This window comes from Somniosus microcephalus, chromosome 6, assembly GCF_052327205.1.
Source record: "Somniosus microcephalus isolate GS21.2 chromosome 6, FLI_Smic_1.0, whole genome shotgun sequence".
Lineage (NCBI taxonomy): Eukaryota > Metazoa > Chordata > Chondrichthyes > Squaliformes > Somniosidae > Somniosus > Somniosus microcephalus.
Window position 1 is genome coordinate 179,250,075 of NC_140992.1, and position 9,883 is coordinate 179,259,957.

The following is a 9,883-nucleotide window of genomic DNA, read 5'->3' on the forward strand; positions in this document are numbered from 1 at the left end:
GGGGTTAAAAATAAAAAAATGGGAAACCCAACCCTTGCTCGCCTCTAACGCACCTACTTCTGGCTTTAACTGAGGTGGCTTTGGGGGGAGGGGCGGGGGAGCGCTGCCGGGAGACTAACCTGCTCTCCGGAGGCGGGTCCCTAATTTAAATATAACAAGGCTGCGTGGCTCAAATATTAGCTGTGTTTTACATTTAATGGCTGCGGGCCGGGTTTCCCAGGGCTCGGGAAACCCGGCAGCTGAAGGGAGGCAAGAACAGCCAGATCCACAGCACTGTCTGTGGGCCAGGAGGAGCAGGAGTGTTTCCCCCCAGCACTTCAAATATCCTGTTTCTCACACCGCACGATCTTGCCCATGATCAGACTCGCCCCTGTGATCGGACCCCCACAATCTATGGATGGGCCCGCCCGATCTCTCCAGCCAATCACTCCATGGCCCACAATTTATCCACGAACACGGAAACCCCCCCACGATCTCTCCAGCCTACCCCTGATCTCTTCGGTCCCTGACCAATCATTCCAGTCCGTGGTCTATCCAAGGAACCCCCCCACCAGATCTCTCCAGTCCCACCCACTAGATCTCTCCCGCTCCCCCACCAGATCTTTCCAGCCCCCCACCAGATCTCTCCAGCAACCCCCCACCAGATCTCTCCAGCCCCCCCACCAGATCTCTCCAGCCCCACCCACTAGATCTCTCCAGCCCCCCACCAGATCTCTCCCCAACCCCCACCAGATCTCTCCACTACCCCCACCAGATCTTTCCAGCTCCCCACTAGATCTCTCCAGCTCCCCACCAGATCTCTCCATCACCCCCCCACCAGATCGCTCCAGCTCCCCCCCACCACTACCCGATCTCTCCAGCCTGCCCCTGACGTCTCCGGCCCCTGGCCAATCTCTCCACAGCCCATGATCTGTCCATGGCCCCCCCGCCCCCCCCCAATCTCTCTATCCCCCTTGATCTCTCTGCCCCTCTCACCCGATCTCTCCAGCCCACCCCCAGTCTCTCCAGCCTCCAACCAATCTCTCCATGGCCCGCGATCGATCTATGGCCCCCCTCCGATGTCCCCCCTGACCCATGTATCTCCCTCCTTCCTCTCCGCTCCTTGGCCTTCTCGCCTCTCAATCTGGCCGGCTGACAACCAGGAAACGGTATCCAAAAATTTAGATCAGGCCCGGTTGGACCTCAAAGAAACATGTACTCCAGGCCGCTACACCTCACCCTCCGCTCCCTCCCCATACTTATCGGGGCCTATGGCTCTTACAGTGCTCCCTGTTTCCTACTTTTCAACCAACTCTTTATCCAGACTCATACTCTACTCTGGATTACTATGATTGTCTGTTTACCAATTCTCGCTAGAAGGCGGTAACTCCTCATCACCAGTTGTTCTCCAGTAACTTGTTCATGCCACCATTCTTCAACTTTGAGCCTAAGCAGTGAGGGTTGGTAGACTATTTGATCAAAGGGATGGAGGAGGGAGCCTAACCTAATTCTTGCCTCATTTAACATCCACACAAGAGGGGTAATTTTCACTTTCTGCGATGGTATAAAGCGGGCATTATCGGATCTGCCGACCATTATATTCCTGGCCTATTTTCCTTTCCACTGAAGTCAATGTGAAGGAAAATCAGGCGGGGTATATAATGGGCGGCCATTCCGATACCGCCCGTTATGCACCATAGCCGAAAGTAAAAATTACCCCCAAGCACTTTCCAGTTAGATCACCAGACAGACATCAGCAGCAGGAATTGCAATCTGATTATTCCTGACATAAGAAATAGGAGCAGGAGTAGGCCATTTTGCTCCTCGAGTCTGCTCCGCCATTCAATAAGATTATGGCTGATCTGATCTTGGCCTCAACTCCACTGTCCCGCCCGCTCTCCATAACCCTTGACTCCCCTGTAGCTCAAATATCTGTCTATCTTCGCCTTGAATATATTCAATGACTCCGCCTCCACAGCTCTCTGGTGTAGAGAATTCCAAAGATTCACGACACTCTGAGAGAAGAAATTCCTCATCTCCGTTTTAAATGGGTGACCCATTATTCTGAAACTATGCACCCTAGTTCTAGATTCCTCCACGATGGAAAACATCCTCTCTGCATCTACCTTATCAAGCTCCCTCAAAATTTAATATGTTTCAATAAGATCACCTCTCATTCTTCTAAACTCCAATGAGTATAGGCCCAACCTGCTCAATCTTTCTTCATAAGACAACCCCTTCATCTCAGGAATCAACCTCGTGAACCTTCTCTGAACTGCCTCCAATGCAAGTATATCCCTCCTGAAATAAGGAGACCAAAACTGCACGCAGTACTCCAGATGTGGTCTCACCAGCACCCTGTTCAGTTGTAGCAAGACTTCCCTACTTTTATACTCCATCCCCCTTGCAATAAGGGCCAACATTCCATTGACCTTCCTAATTAATTGCTGTACTTGCATGCTAACTTTTTGTGTTTCATGTATGAGGATCTCCAGATCCCTCTGTACCGCAGCATTTTGTAGTCTCTCTTCATTTAAATAATAATTGCTTTTTTATTCTTCCTACCAAAGTGGATAACCTCACATTTTCCCACATTATACACCATCTGCCAAATTTTGCCCACTCCCTTAACCTATCTATATCCCTTTGCAGACTCTGTGTCCTCCTCACAACTTGCTTTCCCACCTATCTTTGTATCATCAGCAAATTTGGCAACAGTACACTCGGTCCCTTCATCCAAGTCATTAATATAGATTGTAAATAGTTGAGGCCCCAGCACTGATCCCTATGGCAACCCACTAGTTACAGTTTGCCAATCTGAAAATGACCCATTTATCCCGACTCTCTATTTTCTGTTAGTTAGCCAATCCTCTATCCAGGCTAATCATAGAAATTTACAGCACAGAAGGAGGCCATTCGGCCCATCTTGTCCGTGACGGCTGACAAAAAGCTATCCAGCCTAATCCCACTTTCCAGCGTATCCTTGTAGGTTATGGCACTTCAAGTGCATATCCAAGTACTTTTTAAATGTGATGAGGGTTTCTACCTCTACCACCCTTTCAGGGAGTGTGTTCCAGACCCCCACCACCCTCTGGGTGAAAAAAATTCTCTTAAAATCCCCACTAAACCTCCGACCAATTACTTTAAATCTATGCCCCCGGTTACCAATCCCTCTACTAAGGGAAATAGGTCGTTCCTATCCACTCTATCTAGGCCCCTCATTATTTTATACACCTGAATTAGGTATTTCCTCAGCCTCCACTGTTCCAAAGAAAACAACCCCAGCCTATCCAATCTTTCCTCATAGTTAAAATTCTCCAGTCCTGGCAACATCCTCGTAAATCTCCTCTGCACCCTCTCTAGTGCAATCACATCCTTCCTGTAATGTGGTGACTAGAACTGCACGCAATGTTCTAGCTGCGACCTAACTAGTGTTATATACAGTTCAAGCATAACCTCCCTGCTCTTATATTCTATGCCTCGGCTAATAAAGGCAAGTATCCCGTATGCCTTCTTAGCCACCTTATCTACCTGTCCTGCTACCTTCAGGGATCTGTGGACATGGACTCCAAGGTCCCTCTGATCTTCTGCACTTCTCAGTGTCCTACCATTTATTCTGCATTCCCTTGCCTTGTTAGCCCTCCCCAAATGTATTACCTCACACTTCTTCAGATTGAATTCCATTTGCCACTGTTCTGCTCACCTGACCAGTCCATTGATATCTTTCAGCTTTCTCCTTCATTATCAACCACACGAGCAGTTTTTGTATCATCTGCAAACTTCTTAATCTTACTTCCTACATTCAAGTCCAAATCATTGATATGTACCACAAAAAGCAAAGGACCCAGTACTGAGCCCTGCCCCACTGGAAAGAGCCTTCCAGTAACAAAAACACCCTTCGACCATTACCCTTTGTTTCCTGCCTCAGAGCCAATTTTGGATCCAACTTGCCACGTTGCCTTTGATCCCATGGGCTTTTACTTTTGTGACCAGTCTGCTATGCGGGACGTTATCAAAAGCCTTGCTAAAATCCATATTGATAACATCAAATGCACTACTCTCATCGACTCTCTTTGTTACCTCCTCAAAAATTTCAATCAAGTTAGTCAGACACGACCTTCCCTTAACAAATCCATGCTGACTGTCCCTGATTAATCTGTGTCTTTCTAATTGAAGATTTATCCTGTCCCTCAAAATTTTTTCCAATAATTTTCCCACCACGGAGGTTAGGCTGACTGGCCTGTAATTACTCGGTCTATCCCTTTCTCCCTTTTTAAACGTTACCACATTAGCAGTCCTCCAGTCCTCTGGCACCACACCTGTAGCCAAAGAGGATTGGAAAATGATAGTCAGAGCCTCTGGTATTTCCTCTCTTACTTCTCTTAACAGTCTCATTTCATCTGGGCCTAGGGATTTATCCACTTTCAAAGATGGTAAAACCCTTAATACTTCCTCTTTCACTATGTTTATTTCATCCAATATTTCACACTCCTCCTCCCTGATCGCAATGTCTGCATCGTCCCTCTCTGTTGTGAAAACAGATGCAAAGTATTCATTAAGAACCATACCCATGGCTTCCGTTTCCACACACAGTTTACCTTTATGGTCCCGAATAGGCCCTACTCTTACTTTAGTTATCCTCTTGCTCTTAATGTACTTATAAAACATCTTTGGGTTTTCCTTGATTTTACTGCCAATATTTTTTCATGCCCTCTCTTTGCTTTCCTAATTTCCTTTTTAATATCACCCCTATACTTTCTATACTCCACTAGGGTTTCTGCAGGGACAGAGTACAGATTTTGGATGATCAGCCATGATCTCATTGAATGGCGGAGCAGGCTCGAGGGGCCGAATGGCCTACTCCTGCTCCTATCTTCTATGTTTCTATGTATTGAGCCCTCAGTATCTCTCATAAGTTTCCCTTTTTTTCTTTATCCATCCCTATATGCCCCTTGACATCCAGGGAGCTCTAGATTTGTTAGTCACACCTTTTTTCTTTAATGGAACATACTTGTTCTGAAATAACAACAGAAAACGCTGGAAAAACTCAGCAGACCAGGCAACATCCGTGGAGAGAGAAACAGGGTCAACATTTCAGGTCGAAGACCCTTCGTCAGGACTTGTTCTGAACCCTCACTATCTCCTCCTTGAATGCCTCCCACTGCTCTGACACTGATTTACCTTCAAGTTTCTGTCTCCAGTCCACTTTGGCTAAATCACATCTCAGCTTAGTAAAATTAGCTTTTCCCCAATTGAGAACTTTTATTCCTGGTCTATCCTTATCCTTTTCCATAACTACGCTAAATCTAACTGAATTATGATCACTACCACCAATATGCTCTCCCACTGATACCCTTTCCACCTGCCCAGCTTCATTCCCTAAAACTAGGTCCAGAACTGCGCCCTCTCTAGTTGGGCTTGCTACGTACTGGCTAAAAAAGTTCTCCTGAATGCATTTTAAGAATTCTGCTCCCTCTAAACCTTTCACACTAATTTTATCCCAGTTAATATTAGGGAATTTGAAATCTCCTTCTATTACTGCCCTGTTTTTGCACATCTCAGAAATTTGCCTATATATTTGCTCTTCTATCCCCCTCTGACTGTTTGGAGGACCTTTTTTGCTTTTCAGTTCAACCCATATGGCCTCGTTGGATGATCCTTCTAAGATATCATCCCTTCTTACAGCTGTAATGGTTCGTTAATCAATATTACGACCTCCCCCCTTTTAATCCCCCTCTGTATCGCGTCTGAAATCCCTGTAACCAGGAATGTGGAGCTGCCATTCCTGCCTTTCTTTCAGCCATGTCTCAGTAATAGAAACATAGAAGATAGGAGCAGGAGTAGGCCATTCGGCCCCTCGAGCCTGCTCCGCCATTCAATGAGATCATGGCTGATCATCCAAACTCAGTACCCTGTCCCTGCCTTCTCCCCATATCCCTTGATCCCTTTAGCCTTAAGAAATATATCTAACTCCTTCTTGAATATATTTAATGAATTGGCCTCAACTGCCTTCTGTGGTAGAGAATTCCACAGGTTCACCACTCTCTGGGTGAAGAAATTCCTCCTCATCTCTGTCCAAAATGGCTTACCCCTTATCCTTAGACTGTGAGCCCTGGTTCTGGACTCTCCGGCCATCGGGAACATCCTTCCTGCATCTAGTCTGTCTAGTCCTGTTAGAATTTTGTAAGTTTCAATGAGATCCCCTCTCATTCTTCTAAACTCCAGCGAGTATAAGCCCAATCGACCAAATCTCTCCTCATACGTCATTCCTGCTATCCCAGGTATCAGTCTGGTGAATTTTCGCTGCACTCCTTCCATGGCAAGAACATCCTTCCTCAGATAAGGCGACCAAAACTGCACACAATACTCAAGGTGTGGTCTCACCAAGGCCCTGTACAACTGCAGCAAGATATCCTTGTTCCTGTACTCAAACCATCTCGCTACGAAGGCCAACATACCATTTGCCTTCTTAACTGCCTGCTGCACCTGCATGCTTACCTTCAGCGACTGGTGCACAAGGACACCCAGGTCTCATTGCACTTCCCCTTCTCCCAATCTATTGCCATTCAGATAATAATCTGCCTTCGTGTTTTTGCCACCAAAGTGGATAACCTCGCATTTATCCACATTATACTGCATCTGCCATGCATCTGCCCAATGCATGTGAGTGTAATAAAAGGAATCGATCTTTGACCAACCTGAACCGTTTCGTTTTGTCTGGGTCAATTATAATCTATCCATAGTAACTCCTTGGGTCCGAACTTAGGGGTTGTGGGGCTTGTGGTTCGCGGTATAATTCGGAAGACCAACTGGGTGGCACAGTAATCCCACTGGGGACGTTGCGCATCGGGCATAGGAGACGACCTATCTGGCCTTGGCCTCTCTGTGTGGGATTACCCGCTAATCGATGTGCTAGGCAGGGACTATTGGCAAAAGCTCCTGCCGTCCAAGGGAAACAACCCAAACCGGGGAGTTTTTGAGGCACGGGTCGACTCAAGGGAGAGTCATAGAAATACAGGGCACGCAAAAACACCCAAAGCACACGTGGTCATCCAGGCCATGAGAAGCGTCCAGGGCTTCCCACATGGCACAGGATGTGCATTTCGCAGGACTGAGCTGCCCTGTCATGCTTTTACTTTATACACTACTAGCTGGGGGAGCCCGGCGGTGCCGAGGCTTTCTCGAGGGCATGTTGTTGTTGGAAGAGAGAGAGGGAGCGACTGGGGGGAAGAGAGAGAGGGAAGGAGAGAGAGAGAGGGAATGAGAGAGAGGGAAGGAGAGAGAGAGGGAAGGAGAGAGAGGGAAGGAGAGAGAGAGAGAGAGAGAGAGAGGGGGGAAGGAGAGAGAGAGAGATGGAAGGAAAGAGAGAGAGAGATGGAAGGAGAGAGAGACGGAAGGAGAGAGAGGGAAGGAGAAAGAGAGGGAAGGAGAGAGAGAGACAGAGAGAGAGAGGGAAGGAGAGAGAGAGAGGGAAGGAGAGAGAGATTGGGAGTGTGAGAGAGAGAGAGATTGGGAGTGTGAGAGAGATTGGGAGTGAGAGAGAGAGAGATTGGGAGTGTGAGAGATTGGGAGTGTGAGAAAGAGAGACTGGGGAGAGAGAGAGAATGGGGAGATAGAGAGAGAGAGAGAGATTGGGAGTGTGAGAGAGAGAGAGAGACTGGGCGTGTGAGAGAGAGAGATTGGGTGTGTGAGAGAGAGAGAGAGATTGGGAGTGTGAGAGAGAGAGATTGGGAGTGTGAGAGAGAGAGAGATTGGGAGTGTGAGAGAGAGAGATTGGGAGTGAGAGAGAGAGAGATTGGGAGTGAGAGAGAGATTGGGAGTGAGAGAGAGACTGGGAGTGTGAGGGAGAGATTGGGAGTGAGAGAGAGAGAGAGAGATTGGGAGTGTGTGAGAGAGATTGGGAGTGTGAGAGAGAGAGATTGGGAATGTGTGAGAGAGAGAGATTGGGAGTGTGAGAGAGAGAGAGATTGGGAGTGTGAGAGAGAGAGATTGGGAGTGTGAGAGAGAGAGAGATTGGGAGTGTGAGAGAGAGATTGGGAGTGTGAGAGAGAGAGATTGGGAGTGTGAGGGAGAGAGAGAGATTGGGAGTGTGAGAGAGAGAGAGATTAGGAGTGTGAGAGAGAGAGAGATTGGGAGTGTGAGAGAGAGAGATTGGGAGTGTGAGAGAGAGAGAGATTGGGAGTGTGAGAGAGAGAGACTGGGGAGAGAGAGAGAATGGGGAGATAGAGAGAGAGAGAGAGATTGGGAGTGTGAGAGAGAGAGACTGGGGAGAGAGAGAGAGAATGGGGAGATAGAGAGAGAGAGATTGGGAGTGAGAGGGAGAGATTGGGAGTGTGAGAGAGAGAGATTGGGAGTGTGAGAGAGAGAGACTGGGAGTGTGAGAGAGAGAGATTGGGAGTGTGAGAGAGAGAGACTGGGGAGATAGAGAGAGAGAGCGACTGAGGGGGAGAGAGAGAGCGACTGATGGGTGAGAGAGAGAGAGATGTGGAGAGAGAGGGAGAGACTGGGGAGATAGAGAGAGAGACTGAGGGGGGAGAGAGAGAGAGACTGAGGGGGGAGAGACAGAGCGACTGAGGGAGAGAGAGAGGGAGACTGGGGGAGAGAGAGAGAGATGGGGGAGAGAAAGAGAGAGCGAGAGACGGGGGAGAGAGACTTTTTCGAGGGCATGTTGTTGTTGGAAGAGAGAGAGCGAGTGGGGGGGGAAGAGAGAGAGAGCGAGTGGGGGGGGCGGTGCAGAGGCTTTTTTGAGGGCATGTTGTTGTTGGAAGAGAGAGAGGGAGCGACTGGGGGGGGAAGAGAGAGAACGACTGGGGGGGGGGGGAACGAAGAACGAAAGAACGACTGGGGGGGAAGCGAGAGAGCGACTGGGGGGAAGAGAGAGAGCGACTGGGGGGGAAGAGAGAGAGCGACTGGGGGGGAAGAGAGAGAGCGACTGGGGGGGAAGAGAGAGAGCGACTGGGGGGGAAGAGAGAGAGCGACTGGGGGGGAAGAGAGAGAGCGACTGGGGGGAAGAGAGAGAGCGACGGGGGGGAAGAGAGAGAGCGACGGGGGGGAAGAGAGAGAGCGACGGGGGGGAAGAGAGAGCGACGGGGGGGAAGAGAGAGCGACGGGGGGGGGAAGAGAGAGCGACGGGGGGGGAAGAGAGAGAGCGACGGGGGGGGAAGAGAGAGAGCGACGGGGGGGGAAGAGAGAGAGCGACGGGGGGGAAGAGAGAGAGGGAGAGGGGGGGAAGAGAGAGCGACGGGGGGGAAGAGAGAGAGCGACGGGGGGAAGAGAGAGCGCGACGGGGGGGAAGAGAGAGAGCGACGGGGGGGAAGAGAGAGAGCGACGGGGGCAAGAGAGAGAGCGACGGGGGCAAGAGAGAGAGCGACGGGGGGGGGAAGAGAGAGAGCGACGGGGGGAAGAGAGAGCGACGGGGGGGAAGAGAGAGAGCGACGGGGGGGAAAGAGAGCGACGGGGGGGAAGAGAGAGAGCGACGGGGGGGAAGAGAGAGAGCGACGGGGGGGGAGAGAGCGACGGGGGGGGAAGAGAGAGAGCGCGACGGGGGGAAGAGAGAGAGCGCGACGGGGGGAAGAGAGAGAGCGCGACGGGGGGAAGAGAGAGAGCGCGACGGGGGGAAGAGAGAGAGCGCGACGGGGGGAAGAGAGAGAGCGCGACGGGGGGAAGAGAGAGAGCGCGACGGGGGGAAGAGAGAGAGCGCGACGGGGGGAAGAGAGAGAGCGCGACGGGGGGAAGAGAGAGAGCGCGACGGGGGGAAGAGAGAGAGCGCGACGGGGGGAAGAGAGAGAGCGCGACGGGGGGAAGAGAGAGAGCGCGACGGGGGGAAGAGAGAGAGCGCGACGGGGGGAAGAGAGAGAGCGCGACGGGGGGAAAGAGAGAGAGCGCGACGGGGGGAAAGAGAGAG

General features: G+C 50.4%; 1 protein-coding gene across 1 annotated transcript in view; it reads right to left on the reverse strand.

The window, feature by feature from the left end:
• LOC147116230 (RNA-binding Raly-like protein) overlaps positions 1 to 9,883 on the reverse strand; it is a 1,022,237-nt gene that overhangs the window by 127,155 nt on the left and 885,199 nt on the right. The gene's annotated exons all lie outside the window — the stretch shown is intronic.